The 13,962-nt window shown below is 46.2% G+C and overlaps 1 protein-coding gene across 4 annotated transcripts in view; it reads right to left on the bottom strand.

The window, feature by feature from the left end:
• GFOD1 (Gfo/Idh/MocA-like oxidoreductase domain containing 1) overlaps positions 1-13,962 on the bottom strand; it is a 364,310-nt gene that overhangs the window by 67,897 nt on the left and 282,451 nt on the right. The window lies entirely within an intron of this gene.

Raw genomic sequence — 13,962 nt, 5'->3', positions numbered from 1 at the left:
TAGATAGTATTCTGGGGGTGCAATGTAGGTGTTGTTGTGTTCCATGGTTTTATGGCTGAGCACTTTCCCTAGTTTCATAGATCTGGAGTGTCCTTGGAGTGTTCAGGGTTATAGGTGTTCTATGGGAGACAGTTTCTTGTCGCCAGTGGAGTTGGTAAATTGGTGCATTACGTGCTGGCCACATGTGTATGTAGGGGTTTGTCTGGTGGTGGTTTTGTGTGGAATTTCACTTATTTCAACAAGGGAAAGGAGGGAGAAGTGTTGTAATCTGTATCTTGGGTGAGGTGATGACATCACTCTACATGGAATGTGGTGAGGTCAGCATGAGTGGAGTGTTGGGATGTTATTCTCTGAATCTGGGTTCTATGCTTGACAGTTAGAGATATGCTGACTTGAGGGGACATGCCAATGTTTTTCCTGGGAAACTATCTTACAATAAACCTTCTTAATAACTTACCTGCTGGTCCGGGTGTTCTTCAGGTAGAGATATTACAACGAGCGTGTCTGTGAATCGAAAGTTCTTAGGCAACGGGAGCACGGTGGCTCCGGTCGGCGATGGTGGTCGTCGACAGTGGCGGACAACAGTCCGGGCACTTCTCTTTGGGATTCCGCGCCAGTCCCCGTATCCGGTCGGCAGCCTGTCGTAGGTCTGTCTACCAGGGAGTTTTGGCAAAGATCAGCTGGTGCACGATGGTCCCTCGTAGCTCAGAAAGAGGGTGCCTTACCAGGTCCTTTCTGGGCCAGTCCTTGGAGACACAGCAGCTTTCAAATTGATGAAGAAGGGCAACAGCAATTCTTCTCTTCCAGCAGGGCTTCAAGGTCAAGCTTTAGTTTTACTTCAGTTACTCTTCGTAGTTTGGACTTCAGCTTCTGAACACGAATTCTAGCAGTGAGAGGCCCCCAGATATACTAGCTGATCTCCCATTCATTCTGCTGGGTCACACTCAGGCAACCAATCTGTCAGAAGGGCATTCATACAGGCAGGCAGCCAATCAGGTGCATAGTGCATTCAGGCCATTCACTTCTCTCCAGACACTCACAACAAGTTATGTGTATTGGGACAAGTACCCAGCCGTTCAACACGCCACACTGCATTCATACCAATTTCAGGCAGGGCTGTCTCAGTCATTGTGTCAAACACCAGATACTGGACATCCACAACACAGAATGCGTATTCGTCACACACTCCATTCACCCAGGTCCCACCCACTCGGTGTACCCACAACATACAGTCATTGGGAAGGCTCCAGCCAGTCTGGCCTGGACTTCACAAGAACACCATCTATGGAACTTCCACTCAACAGCCAGTCAGGGGGAAGGGACAGAGTCAGGGCTTCCCTGGACTTTGGGAAAACAAGGTAACAGGCAATAGAAAGCAAGAGGCCACAGGAGCCATCTTGTTTCCTAACAGGAATCAACTGATTCCAATGGCAGGGCCTGGGTATCCCAAAATGGAGTATACTCAGAGCACCTCTCAAATTCAGCATGGAGCTGCCACCAACTCATACCCTGCTCTGTGGGCCACACACAGGTGCCAAAAACATACACATGGGGCACAGGGTTGTACCCCCACCATGGGTGCCATAAGGGTATTCCAATGGTCTGTACACCAAACCAAAAGAGAGAGCTGCACCGCCAGGAGTCCCACACAAAGTCCTGCACGGAAAACACAACAGAACACACAATAAAAGGCAGCAAAGGCAAGGATACGGAGGCCCTGTCCCTCCGATGCATTTCCAGTATCACTGTTTGCTTTTAGGACAAACTGGGGGAAGCGTCTGTGTCTGCGATGAATGTGGATGAATGTGGATTAAACAAAAGTAGGCATCTTCTAGATCTAGGCAGGCCAGGATGCCTGTGTGCTCCAGTTGTTCGAGCACGTGCACGTGCATCCAGAACTTCTGGAACTTGAGAAATGTGTTCAGTTATCTCAAGTCGAGTATGGGCCTCCAACCACCTGACTTATTTCTCACCAGGAAATATCTTGAGTACACTCTGGAGCTCCAGAGGTGTTTTGAAACTGTCTCTATTGTCCCCTTCTTTATTAGTGCCTGGATCTCTTGCAAGTGCAGACGCAGGTGTTCCTTTCTCATGATGGGAGGAATGGAGCAACATTTGTCTAGGAATTTGATGGTGTGACCCTGCTGGACAATGCTGAACACCCATTTGTCGGAGGGGATGTTGCACCATTCAATTACAAACTGTGATAGACGGCCTCCCACTGGGGTGCTGAAGAGGGGGATCAGGCATTGGACCTGGCCAGGCTTGCTTGGTCGTCTGTGTCCTGGAGGATGTTTCATGTCAATGCTGTGTTCCCCCTCTGTAGGACTGTGAACGTCCTCTGCACGCGTCTTGTGTGCTGGAGAGTGAAGGTTGGGGATAAGCTAGCCTGTACTCTTTGGCGGACCTGGAGAAATGGCCCTTGGATGAACTAAAGGACTGTCTTCATTGCTGAAGAGTACCCAATGAGTGTGCCGTATCTTTATCTGTCTTTATGGACGGCAGGGTCTCATCCACAGCCTTGTCGAAAAGGTCCATGCCTTCAAAAGGCTTATCAATCAATGTTGATGCTTGTGGTCTTGTGCAGAAGGGATCTGACCTATCTGTTCGGGCTGGACTGCCCCTTTGGTCTTTCCCCTTTTGTAATGGCTTGGTAGGTCAAACTATGATGGTCTGGAGGGCTGCTCAGAGCAATGCCAGAGGTTAGGGTTCATTCTAAACCTTCCAGCCATCACCTTTTTTGTTCTGGTCTCACAGAAATGCCTTCTCTAAATCATTCTGTAAGAGGCTAAATAAAGTGGCAATCATACAACGCTCCTGTCAGACAATCCTACCTCCAGGAAATTACCATCCAGCAATGGGTTGTAACATTGACTGCGCCACACTGGATGGCACATGGATCAGCAGCATTGTTTGGTGCTGGGTATGCCACAAATGCTGCAGTCTTCGGGCCTCAGCTGCGGATTTAAAAAAAAGTATGTTGTCAGCCAGCAGAGGCTAACAGCTCCCCTAATAATAACCACGTTATGACTGGACAATCAGCTTTCGTGCTCTTTCACATGGGCCCATTCTGTACCTAGCCAACCCAAATGCTGTTAACTTGCCCCCTGCTTCTTTTTCCCCAGATGATTAACCCAGACTGGGGAACAATACTTTCTCTCTTCTCCACCCAAGGCCAATACGGTGTGGCTTGGGATGGGGCGATCCACCGTCAAACTCTTCTTTTCTGTCTCCCAGCTCCTGACACTTCTATCAGCGGGAGTGTCTTTACCAGAACCTCCTTCCGCAAGTAATAATGCAATATGATTGTGGGACCTGCCATTGTGATGATGTGCTGGGCAGTGCTGGCACAAGCCAGCATTACCATGCTTTCTGACAGTGGCTTTTAACAGAATTGGTGGTTACGCGCGAATGGAACGCCGTCCGTAGTAGTGGTTTTCCTTGCCTTTGGCTGTCGATTGATTGGACCCAGTTATCGAGGGGTCCATTGAGGATCTAGTGATTTCAGTACATTAGTGTACGTCCTACCTGCACAACCGTGTAGGTTCCGCACGAGTTGCTCTCTGTACCATCAGATATATGCTCGATATAAATACCGAGGCCAGTGGAGGATTAATCCCTGTGGTCCTTTTTCACGATCCTAGGAATTGCTTCTTGGGGATTGAATCCTGGCCTATACAAGCTTACAATAGGGCGGAGTATTGTCCTCTTGCCCGACGTCCTGAAGAAGGTCTCTGACCGAAACACGTGTCGACGTTTTCTCTACAAACAAGATATCTGGTCAAATACCTCATCAGCTACATAATGACACTTGATATTATGGACTGGGTCATTGTTGAATATGCTATGAAACAACAATAAATAGTGGATGCTCTGCCAAAAATCGAGAGCAGGGTAGATTTTGATGTCTTTTAGATAGATATGTTAGAATGGGGAGTGTATTAGGGTATGAATGAGGCGATGAATTGTTGGATTTTTAAGAGTACTTATGAAATCAAAGATATATTTTTGTAATAAAGTAACTTAAATAAAATGTGATATGTTCTAAATTTTGCCAGAGTCAACCCGTTCTACTGATCCAATATATAGTTTTGAGTGGCACTAACCTGCCATGTATTGTAAGCACATTCACCATAAAGTGTGTTTTACAGTGGCTATGCTGCCATGTTTTGTTGGCACTGTAATAATAAAAATGCATTGTTGGTGTTCTAACGTCCATTTGATTTTTTTATTTGTTACCCTACTGCACAGATTGTAAATTGTGTGCGTTTTTACCCAATTGTTAACAAAATCTATGGCCCTCATTCCGAGGTTGGTGCTAGTCATGGCGCTACTAGCACCAATACCGGTACCGCCACCGACTTGGTGGTATGGGGACTTACCGGTCTATTCCGACCTATGCCGGACCGGTAAGTCCCCATTTGAAAAGCCATTCCCTTTTCCCATTTGAGCCCCCATACGGCTCAATGGGAAGGGGGAAGGTGTCAATAACGGTACCGAAAATTGCGGTACCGTTATTGACCCCGGTATCCCTTTGCGGGTCCCGTCCATAACGCCTGGTAAAATCAGGCATTAAGGGAGGGACCCGCAAAGGGACCTCGGAATAGGGCGCAAAGGGATTACCGGCACCAGTGTCATCGATGATGTCATCTTCATCTGGCATGGAAATAAACAAGAACTGGATAACTTTTTAAACTGGACTAACAACCAAACTCAAGAAACTCAATTCACGATGAGCCACAACAATGAGAAAATCAACTTCGTAGACCTCAACATATTGGCCTCTGAAGGTCAATTGACATGTTCCATCTTTAAAAAGGAGACAGATCGCAACACCACACTGCACTACAGGAGTAACCATCCTAAAAGTCTCCGGGATAACCTGCCCTACGGGCAATTCTTAAGAATCAGGCGCAACTGCACGGACACCAAGGATTTCAAAACCCATGCCACAGAACTACAACATAAACTTGAAGACAGAGGATACCCCAAAAAACTACTTAAGGATACCAAGAAAAGAGCACTCTATACTTCGTGAGAAGTATTACTGGTCCCCAAAACCCGCAACCACAATACTGAAGACTCCATGAAGACGCCAACACATCACAACTCAGAGGGATCATCAAAAAACTCTGGCCTATCGTCCAGCTGAGCCTGCCAGAAGAACCTTTACCTAAAATGGCCCTTAAGAGATCCAAAAATCTTAAAGATCTCTTGACTCATGCTAGAAGCAAATGTAAGGAATCAAGATCAACTCTGTGGAACATGCGGGACATCCGCGGACACCATCCCTGTGGCAGCTGTTCAGCTTGCAGCCAAACCAGAAAATTACGATCCTTTGCCATAGATGACAAAGAAAGAATGGGAAATTCTGCACTTTTCTAATTGTAAGACATCCAATGTCATCTATCTTATTGAATGCCCCTGCCATCTGAGATACATAGGTAAACATCTAGGCCAGTTAACAAAAGGATAGGGGAGCACAAGTCAAGAATAAGATGTAAAACACACAATGCACCCCTTGCCTCTCATTTCCTTGAGTTCCAACACAACTGTGACTCCTTCAAATGGTGGGTAGTTGACAAGGTGACAGACTGTTCCAATACCTCCAACGCCTTGAACTTCAAAGAAGCGTGGTGGATATTTAAATTACAGACCACCTCGAAGGGTCTCAATGAGCTCACACCATTTGAATACCTGTAAATGCATATTATCTTCCTTTCCAGTCCATGGATCCCCTCAATATTTTTCTAGCCGACCAGGGCACTGCTTGCCCCTTGGGAGCCCAGGTGACGCCCCCTGGGGCATAGACTTTAGGGCTGCTGGCGTCCCCTCCACCCCCATTGGCAGCAAACACCAGCTTATATCACAGCCGGAGATACCCCCAACTGTGTTCTTTCTTCCTTTTCCAGCCGCGCTCCGATCCTGGAGTGCATTTTTAACATCACCTGGCACCCAGGCTTACAATGCCCGCCTTCTTGCCATCTAGCAGTGTTCCACACTTAGCACTGTCTCTCCCACAGCCCCAGCCACTCCCAGCTGCCTCTCCCACACCGCGCCCGGATCGCGTCCCCGTTTCCTTGGCGACCGGCATTAACGCCACAGCGCATGCGTGAGGCTCAGACACGATTCTCGCACACACGCGCATTACATATATTCGTTACAGCTCACTCCCAGTTGTACCCGAGCTCCAGTATCGTGTGGAAACAACGCGCGTGGCTCGCACAGAGGCTTGTAGGTGAGTCCTCCTAACTTTGCAAGGATTTCCTTGCGCCCAGCCCTTGATCCTCTAAGCCACTTCCATGACTAACAGCAAGTCTTGGCTTCTCTGTCTCCTCTTCCCGCTCCGCAGAATCACACTTCGAGCCCCCAGACCTCGAGGCAGGAACTTACCAACTGCTATCGAGACACAATGCTCATCACGGCAGCACTGCAGTACTATGCACAGCTTTCCTGCAGGTACAAGGTAACCCCAGTTACTCTCTTACACTACACAACTACAGTCATGCATTCCAGCCATGTATGACTAAAACCACTGTACGTGTCCTGCTATTTCAGATCACCTCACAGAGAATATCCTACATCTTTCAGAAACCAGGACACCGAGCACCAAACCACGAGAGCTCTAGCAATCAGCCCTTAAACCTAAACAGCCAAGTGTAAGGTTAGTGTCTGGGACCGGAGGGATACCCTTCAGTGTAGCCTCTCACGGGCCTTTTTTTAACATTCTTAGTAATGATCCACTTCCTGGAACATTCAACAATATATTTTTATGTTGTTTTTATTCATAGGGAGACCTGCTTTACCTGGCCCCAGAAGAAGGCTGCTACCCCCTTACAGCCGAAATGTCCTATGTCATCGTGCCCTGACCTCACTCCTTTCAGACCGATGACCTGACTCTACAATACCACCTTTATGTTGACGTCGCCTTTTAGCAGACCCTATCTTTAGGTTTCTTTAAGCTATAAGCACTGTGCTGTGCAAATGTTGGTTGTGACTGTGATAACACATCATTAGGTGGGCAAATATGATGTCATATTTTGCAACACTGTACACAGGCAATACAACACAGCACAAGTATAGAAGTGTGGAGGAAACACACTATACTAACTTTGCAAATGTACTTTTTTGTTGAACTGTTGGTACATTTCTAAAAAGTCACTTCAGAATTTTGCACTGTATGGACTAAAACAGGTCAAATTCAGTGACTACCTGTCACATCTGGACATGTAATGCTATTGAAATATGCACTAAATATTTGTAACACATGTGTCCTCTTTTTATACAACTTACAGAGTTGGTGACAAGGTTGATTCTCTATTTTTCTTTGTTTAAATTCCCACTATTCACATTGAATAACCAATGCTTAAACATACGGCCTAATTAATAAAGGACACTGCAATTGTTTTTTCCAGTATTTGGATTTGTACTTTCCTCCAATGATGCATATTTATGTAGATGTATTAACCTTAAGATGGAGATGTTTTAGAATTGTTACTATGATAATCCACTGTAGTATAAATGTATGAGGACAGGACTACCCCCCTGTACAAAATATCAATCGAGCCTTCATGTCGTACCCGACTACAGGCTATCCCTTATGATACAAAGGTATTCAACTATTATTTTCAAAATGTTCTCAAGGGAGATCCTCTCAGCCCCTTTTGGTTTCATTGGGCTCGCCCGCTATGCTGAGTACCACAAACTAATTACAGGGTTATATTTACACCCATCCAGTAAAAAGAAATATTCCCCACTGCAATTGGGAGTTAGAAAAGAGCTGAAATAAGCAATTGATAATTAAAATAATTGTTATTTTTCTGTGTTGTGACAATGTTAAGGCTAGGGCAAGGAATATTTCGTCTTAAAAATATGAAAACATGTTTTTATTTATATTTCGTTTTATAATGAGGCTTCTGTTTTCGTTGCATCTGTATTTTTGCAATTTTAGTGAAAACATACTTGCAACCAGCCGTCTGGAATCCTTACACAGCTTCATTCAGACTTTGTCCATCATTTATTTTGATGAAGTCCTGGCAGTTGGCCCATACCATCTCCCCAAGCTATGTCTGTCTGCTGTCCTGCCAGGCACCTTGAGGCTTTGTTGTGAGTTACATATTTTCAAACTAAATAAATAAAATACATAAGTATATGCATCCCCATTCTCAAATGGGTTGTAAAGGAGGATACACTAATAAAGATTGCGTCACTGTTTTCGTGCAGTCTGTCACACACCCCACATACGTGTATTGCCTCACCCGGTTGCATTGCGAATTGATCAGAGGTAACGGCTAATTCATGATTCCACGTTGTGTCTCCTGCTGATCATTATTAAGCGAAGATATCGAAAATAGGCCCAGGGCTCAGCTGCTGCACCGTCGCTAAGTACTCCATTATTCCCTGAGATGACTCTAAGTGCCCATTAGATGTACAGTCTGCGGCATCTTTTTAACCCAATACCCTGTGGGGTTGGATGCCCACGCCCTCCACGGCTAGCACGCTGACTGTGGCTCATTCCCAGCATCACCTGCCCAACCTGCAGACGCTATACCCCAGTGTCCGGCCGCACACTATCTAGAATGCTAAAAGTGCAGGGCACTGATGGCCACCCGCTGCTTCATTTGTGGGGGTGTTTGCCAGGGCCCAGCCCTGGCACCTTTTTTGTGTCCTGGCACTTATTGTCTCAGAGTCACTTTAATTATGAAGTGGTGATAATGCATCCATCAACCACAATGAGCAGTAGTGTCACCCCAAATATGTCAACACCGTGGGGAGCAGCTACAGGTGGTGGCCGCAGTGGTGGGAAACTGCCCACCCGCAGTGTCACAGGAGTGCTAGAAAATATTTGGGCCTTGGCACTTATTTTTTTTACAAATTCAGTACTGGCCCATTCCACGACTGAAAGGGGTGGAGGGTTTAAGAGGCTATTTAATGGCGGCATTCGAAGCACTATTGTCAGTGAGGCCTCTTGGCTGGTCGCCCATGAATACTTAGTGGTGTCCAGAATTCAAACATAATGCTCTGCCGCGTTTTGCTTCACACCTGGTGTTATAGTGGCTTGCTGAAGAGGTGGTGCACAATCCCAGTTATTTTGTGAGAATCTGGTGATGTGCAACTATACTGCCACAGTGCCTCCGTAGTATGAACACCTACAGATATAAGGGTTTGATTCACGAAGCATTTTCCTGTGAGAGTGTGTCATTATAAAACGCTTCTGTGAATCGGGCCAGACATAGGAGAGCTATGACAATTAAACATATGGTTCATTTCAGGTACTTACTTCTTTCAGCCTACAGCACAAATGTGTTACTCTAAAAAATAACTGCACAGTTCATCACACTCGGGAGTTCTGCCCCAACACGTTTTTCAACTATGTACATGTTAGGGTGACCAACCCGATTAAAGAGGGAAGCCTCTTTAATGTCTTCCTTGAGAACAAGCCTCGGACCTGGGAATTCACAAACATAAACCTTTTGCACTTAAAAGGCCTATCTACCTAGGCTTCACAAGTTCCGCTCTGAAATCTCCCAGTGGCCCCAAATCCTATACAACCCCTTCGGAGATGCTTACTGAGCATCTGGGCCATGGTGTTTCCACAAAGAAGCCATTGCATAGTTCCAAAGAGTGGGGCACTCTCACGAGAAGCCTTGCAACAGGCTGTGTGCAATGGACAGTGAACCAGGGGACGGTAGAGGTGAGGTGATGTAGGCCAATAAACTGAGCACATTACCTCGACACTGGGCAACACATGTTTGTGGGGCTGGAGGGGGGAATTGGCTGGCATAGTGAATGGGCGGGAATGGCACAGTACAAAGGGTCAAATTTGATTTGGTCACAAATATATATGAATATAAATATAGAGGGTGGTTGGGGGTCTGCGAGGCGTGGAGGGCCTCCAACCCCACATATATTTGTGGCAAAAACGAGTTAGAAAAAGAAAAAAAATCTTTGGCCAAATCAGATTCTACAATATAGATTCGATGGAATCACGCTGAACCGATTGAGGAGGAGTGTAAGGGACAACATGGAGGTATGACTGTTGGTGGTGTCAGGTGCAAGTTAGTTCTAGAGACGGAGTTTGAGGAGGGAGAAGTAGCGGATGCAAGAGGGTCCACCAAGGGGGAGATGGCATATAGGGGACCAGGAATTTGAAGAGGGCCTGATTGTGATTGAGAGTGGTATTTTACCCACCAAGCATGGGGAGGGCTGGGTGAAATACATGAGAGGTTATGAGGCATGTAAACTGCAAAGTTAAGGATGTTGTCGAGCGGGTCAAAAGACCAGAGAGAAAGGTCCAGTAAAATGCTCTGGCAGTAATCAAGTGAACTAAGCACCACAGTGAACATGGGAGTTTTAGTAAAATGGTGGATGAGAAGATGGTGGATCTTGCCGAGTTTCCCGATTAGCAGGTCTATGTGCCACTGTGTATTGTGTGACTGTTTTGAATGCACCTTTGTGTGTCATGCACAGTTCATTAGTCTGTGTCGGTGAATGAGCTGGCTGTGAATGTTCAATACTGGAAAGAATCCAAATGCAAAGCATTATTATACAGTATCCTATTCCCTGGTGGTGATTCATTGTGTTTTGGTTTGTCTAGACAGCGGCTCCTAATGTGCAAGCACTCATGCATAGGATTCGGAGGGTGGCTTTGGGGTATGTCCCCCTTAAAGGGCATACAACTCATCGCGGTGGGACTTGTGTTTGAGTTGCTGACTGAGCAGTCCAGAGAGAAAGGGCCTAAGCACTTTACCAAACATTGGGCATCATGCCGTTCCGGTAAAGAAAGTGGCAGTATTTACATATACCGCCACTTTACTGGACCGGCAGAGTACAAGTATGCAGGTGAAGGTAACCTGACTTACCTCTAGCCAAGACCTGGAGGTAACTCAGGCCCCCAACGGAATAAAACAGCTGGTATTTTCGGCACCAGTATTGCCGGTGCCGAAAATACCAGCAAATCTCCCAATGGAGTCCTTTGGGACACCATGGAATGGGGATTTACCGGTAGTTCCGCCACCTGTAATATCCCGGTATTGCCAGGATATCATGCGGCAGAAACAAGAGGGGCTTTTGCCGGGATGTTGGCAGATTTTCCGCCAGGATACCAGCAGACATGCAATGAGGCCGAATGTGTTTTTCGGGGCAAAACACTTTATCCCACTATTTGTAAGTTGTACACAACTGTACTGCAAATACATCTAAATCATCTGCACAATGTGCTGTCCAGTATTATATGACTCTGGCCTTTCCTATTTTAGCCCAGAGCCATATTGGTTTGTTGACACACCATGCCAGGGCGTGTGTCCCTCTGCTCCATCTTTATCAGAGCATAAACTGTTCTAAATCAATTGTTGATAAAAAACGGTGTGCATTTCACCTTGTGTTAGATTTGTCTCTAGTATCATCCCACATTATTCTGCGTCCGCTAATATGGTTCAAATGGTCCCCCGCACACCACACTCTTCTAAGCATAACACCATCACCCTGATTCATGCAAGTGTTTTATAATGGTCCAGTCCCATAGGAAAACCTTCCATGAATCAGGCCCCATATGTTTGAGATGTTGAATCACCTAGAATACATGTTCCCAGTTCAGCACTCGGCTGTTCCTTGGGCTGCGTCTGAGTCTTCGTCTTCCACTGCGTCCATCTGTGCTGCGTGTACGCACTTGCTGTCACAACCCTCCCTCCACCCACCCCACAGCCAACGGGCCACAGATCACAGGACAAGCCCCTCCCACCTCAACGGACGTAGGCTAGTCACGTGACACACAGGGCTTCAGACAGTGGTCGAAGTGTACGAAAAGAAGTAGTGGAACTATGTTCCCTGCTGGCCCGTCCCGCTCCCCACAAACCCCATCACCAAGCCCCCTTGCACGTGGAACACAAACCCCTAAACACATGTGCCTGCTGTTTAAGGGAACGTTCGTTGCAGCACACTGAAGTGCACATTTCAACTTCTTCCTACACTTGTTTAAAAAAAACGAAATCATTCTGTAATGGTTTCTTTTTAAAATATAAGTATAGAAACAGTAAAACGTAATTTTAAAAAGTTGAGGAGGACCACTGCCAACCTCTCCCGTCCACTTTGATCGCTGCATTCAGGTAGTGACTTACTCTAACTACCTGCCTGGACTCAGGTTTCCTCATCCCCTGCCTCTACCTGTGCCGCTGTTTGTGCACACTCTCTCTCCTGTGCCTCCTTTCCACCGGCCACTGTCATTGGGCCACGGGTCCCAGGACTAGCCTCTCCCACCTCACCGGACAAAAGTGGCCACATGGAGCTGTCGCATGACAGACAGGCCTTCGGAGAGTGACTTACCCAGGCTCACCAACTGCCCTACTGGACTGAGGCTTTGTCATCTTCAAACTCCATCTGTACTGCTCTGTTTGGGCGCTCACTATCCCGACCCTCCTTCACCCTGTCACTGCCAAAAGGCTGCAGGTCTGAGGACTAGTCCCTCCCACCTCACCAGAGTCTGCAGGTAACGTTGTGAGGTGTCCCACAGCCTTCCATATACCCCAGTCGTTCAGGCTGTGCTCGCCCTGGACGTCCTCCTTTTAAGGGTTGTTTGCTCCAGATTTAGACTGTTTTAACTGGGATGCAATTTCTACTTGTTTCCCATCAACACGCTCACCAATACCAGGATCCATCCTCTCTGGTTCTACTTCTTTTGACGTTGCTAACCTATCACCCTCAAGGCCTCCTTCTTGCTTACTGTACATTGTCTCACTCCCTTTATTTTCATCATCGTAACCTAGCTAGCTTAATTCTTGTTCCTCCTAAGAGTCCTCCTTCCATCTTTACTGGCTGCACAATGCCCACTCAGTTTGTAATAAATCGCATTCTAACTTAGACACATTCTTCCGTCTCAACCTCAAGTTTCTCTGTCTTACCACAAATGGGATTTTGCCATCGGACACTGCTGCTCCCACTTCTTTTTCCTCTTCCTTATCTAAATTCTTTCAGTCTCTGCACCTTACGGACACAGACAATGGCAGTGATATTCTATTTCATTCTTCTTTTTTCCTTCTCGTACATATCCTTCTTTGTATTTCACTTTGATGTCTTCGCTATATCTTACTCTACTGCTTTCCTGATTATCTACAGTCCCCTGGGCTGTTTCCTTTCTGTGAGACCTTGATTCTCTTGTCTCCTTTACCCTCCCCTCGTCTTCTCCATGTTTTCTTCTTAGTGACTCCAACCTTCCTTTGTACTCATCTCTCCTCCTCCTTTCTTTATTTGCTCGAATCCTATCATCTTATCCAGTACTCGTCCCCCCTTCCCCATTCCTCTGGTTCTTCCCTTAACTTTTCTTCTTCTCCTCTTGGATCATCCATCTCGCCTAACCTTTTTTTCTTCTGAGCATTCCTTACTTCCCTTTTCCCATCCATCACAACCTCTTCCTTGTCTGTCTTTTCTCACCATAATCTTAAATCCTTTGATAATTGAGCTTTTATCTCAAACATGTCTCATCCCCTTGCTTCTCTTTCATTTCCTCTCTTTCAGTTGTCTCTGCACTCTCACAGCTCAATGGTAGTATTTTAGTTGTTTGTTCTTGACTCTCACTAACCACCACAATTCTTTTCTCCCTCCTCATAAACCTCCTTAATCCTGATTTACACCTGATCTTCTTTCCTTCTGTTCCTCCCTATGCCATGCTGGAAGGTGCTGGGAGAAATCACATTCCTGTTGTGACCATAATTACCTAAAACTACTTAATTTGCTTTCGTCTTTGCATTCCACTTATGACAGTATTCTCTTAACTGCTAATAGAAAATACTTCCCTGATCTTACTCTTTCATTTTCTCCTTACCCTTGACAATTATTCCAACTTCTTAAACATCTCTTGCCTTCTCCCACTCCTGATCCTTCTTCTCTCTCGCTCCTATCGCCACTAACGATCTTGCCAACTTCTTCTCTAATAAAGTAGTTCAACTCTGCTTTTCCCACTTTTCTTTT

This window comes from Ambystoma mexicanum, chromosome 5q (assembly GCF_040938575.1).
Source record: "Ambystoma mexicanum isolate Mex_15411 chromosome 5q, UKY_AmexF1_1, whole genome shotgun sequence".
Taxonomy (NCBI): domain Eukaryota; kingdom Metazoa; phylum Chordata; class Amphibia; order Caudata; family Ambystomatidae; genus Ambystoma; species Ambystoma mexicanum.
Note: the sequence above shows the minus strand (reverse complement) of the source record. Positions and strands in the feature narration are given on the sequence as shown.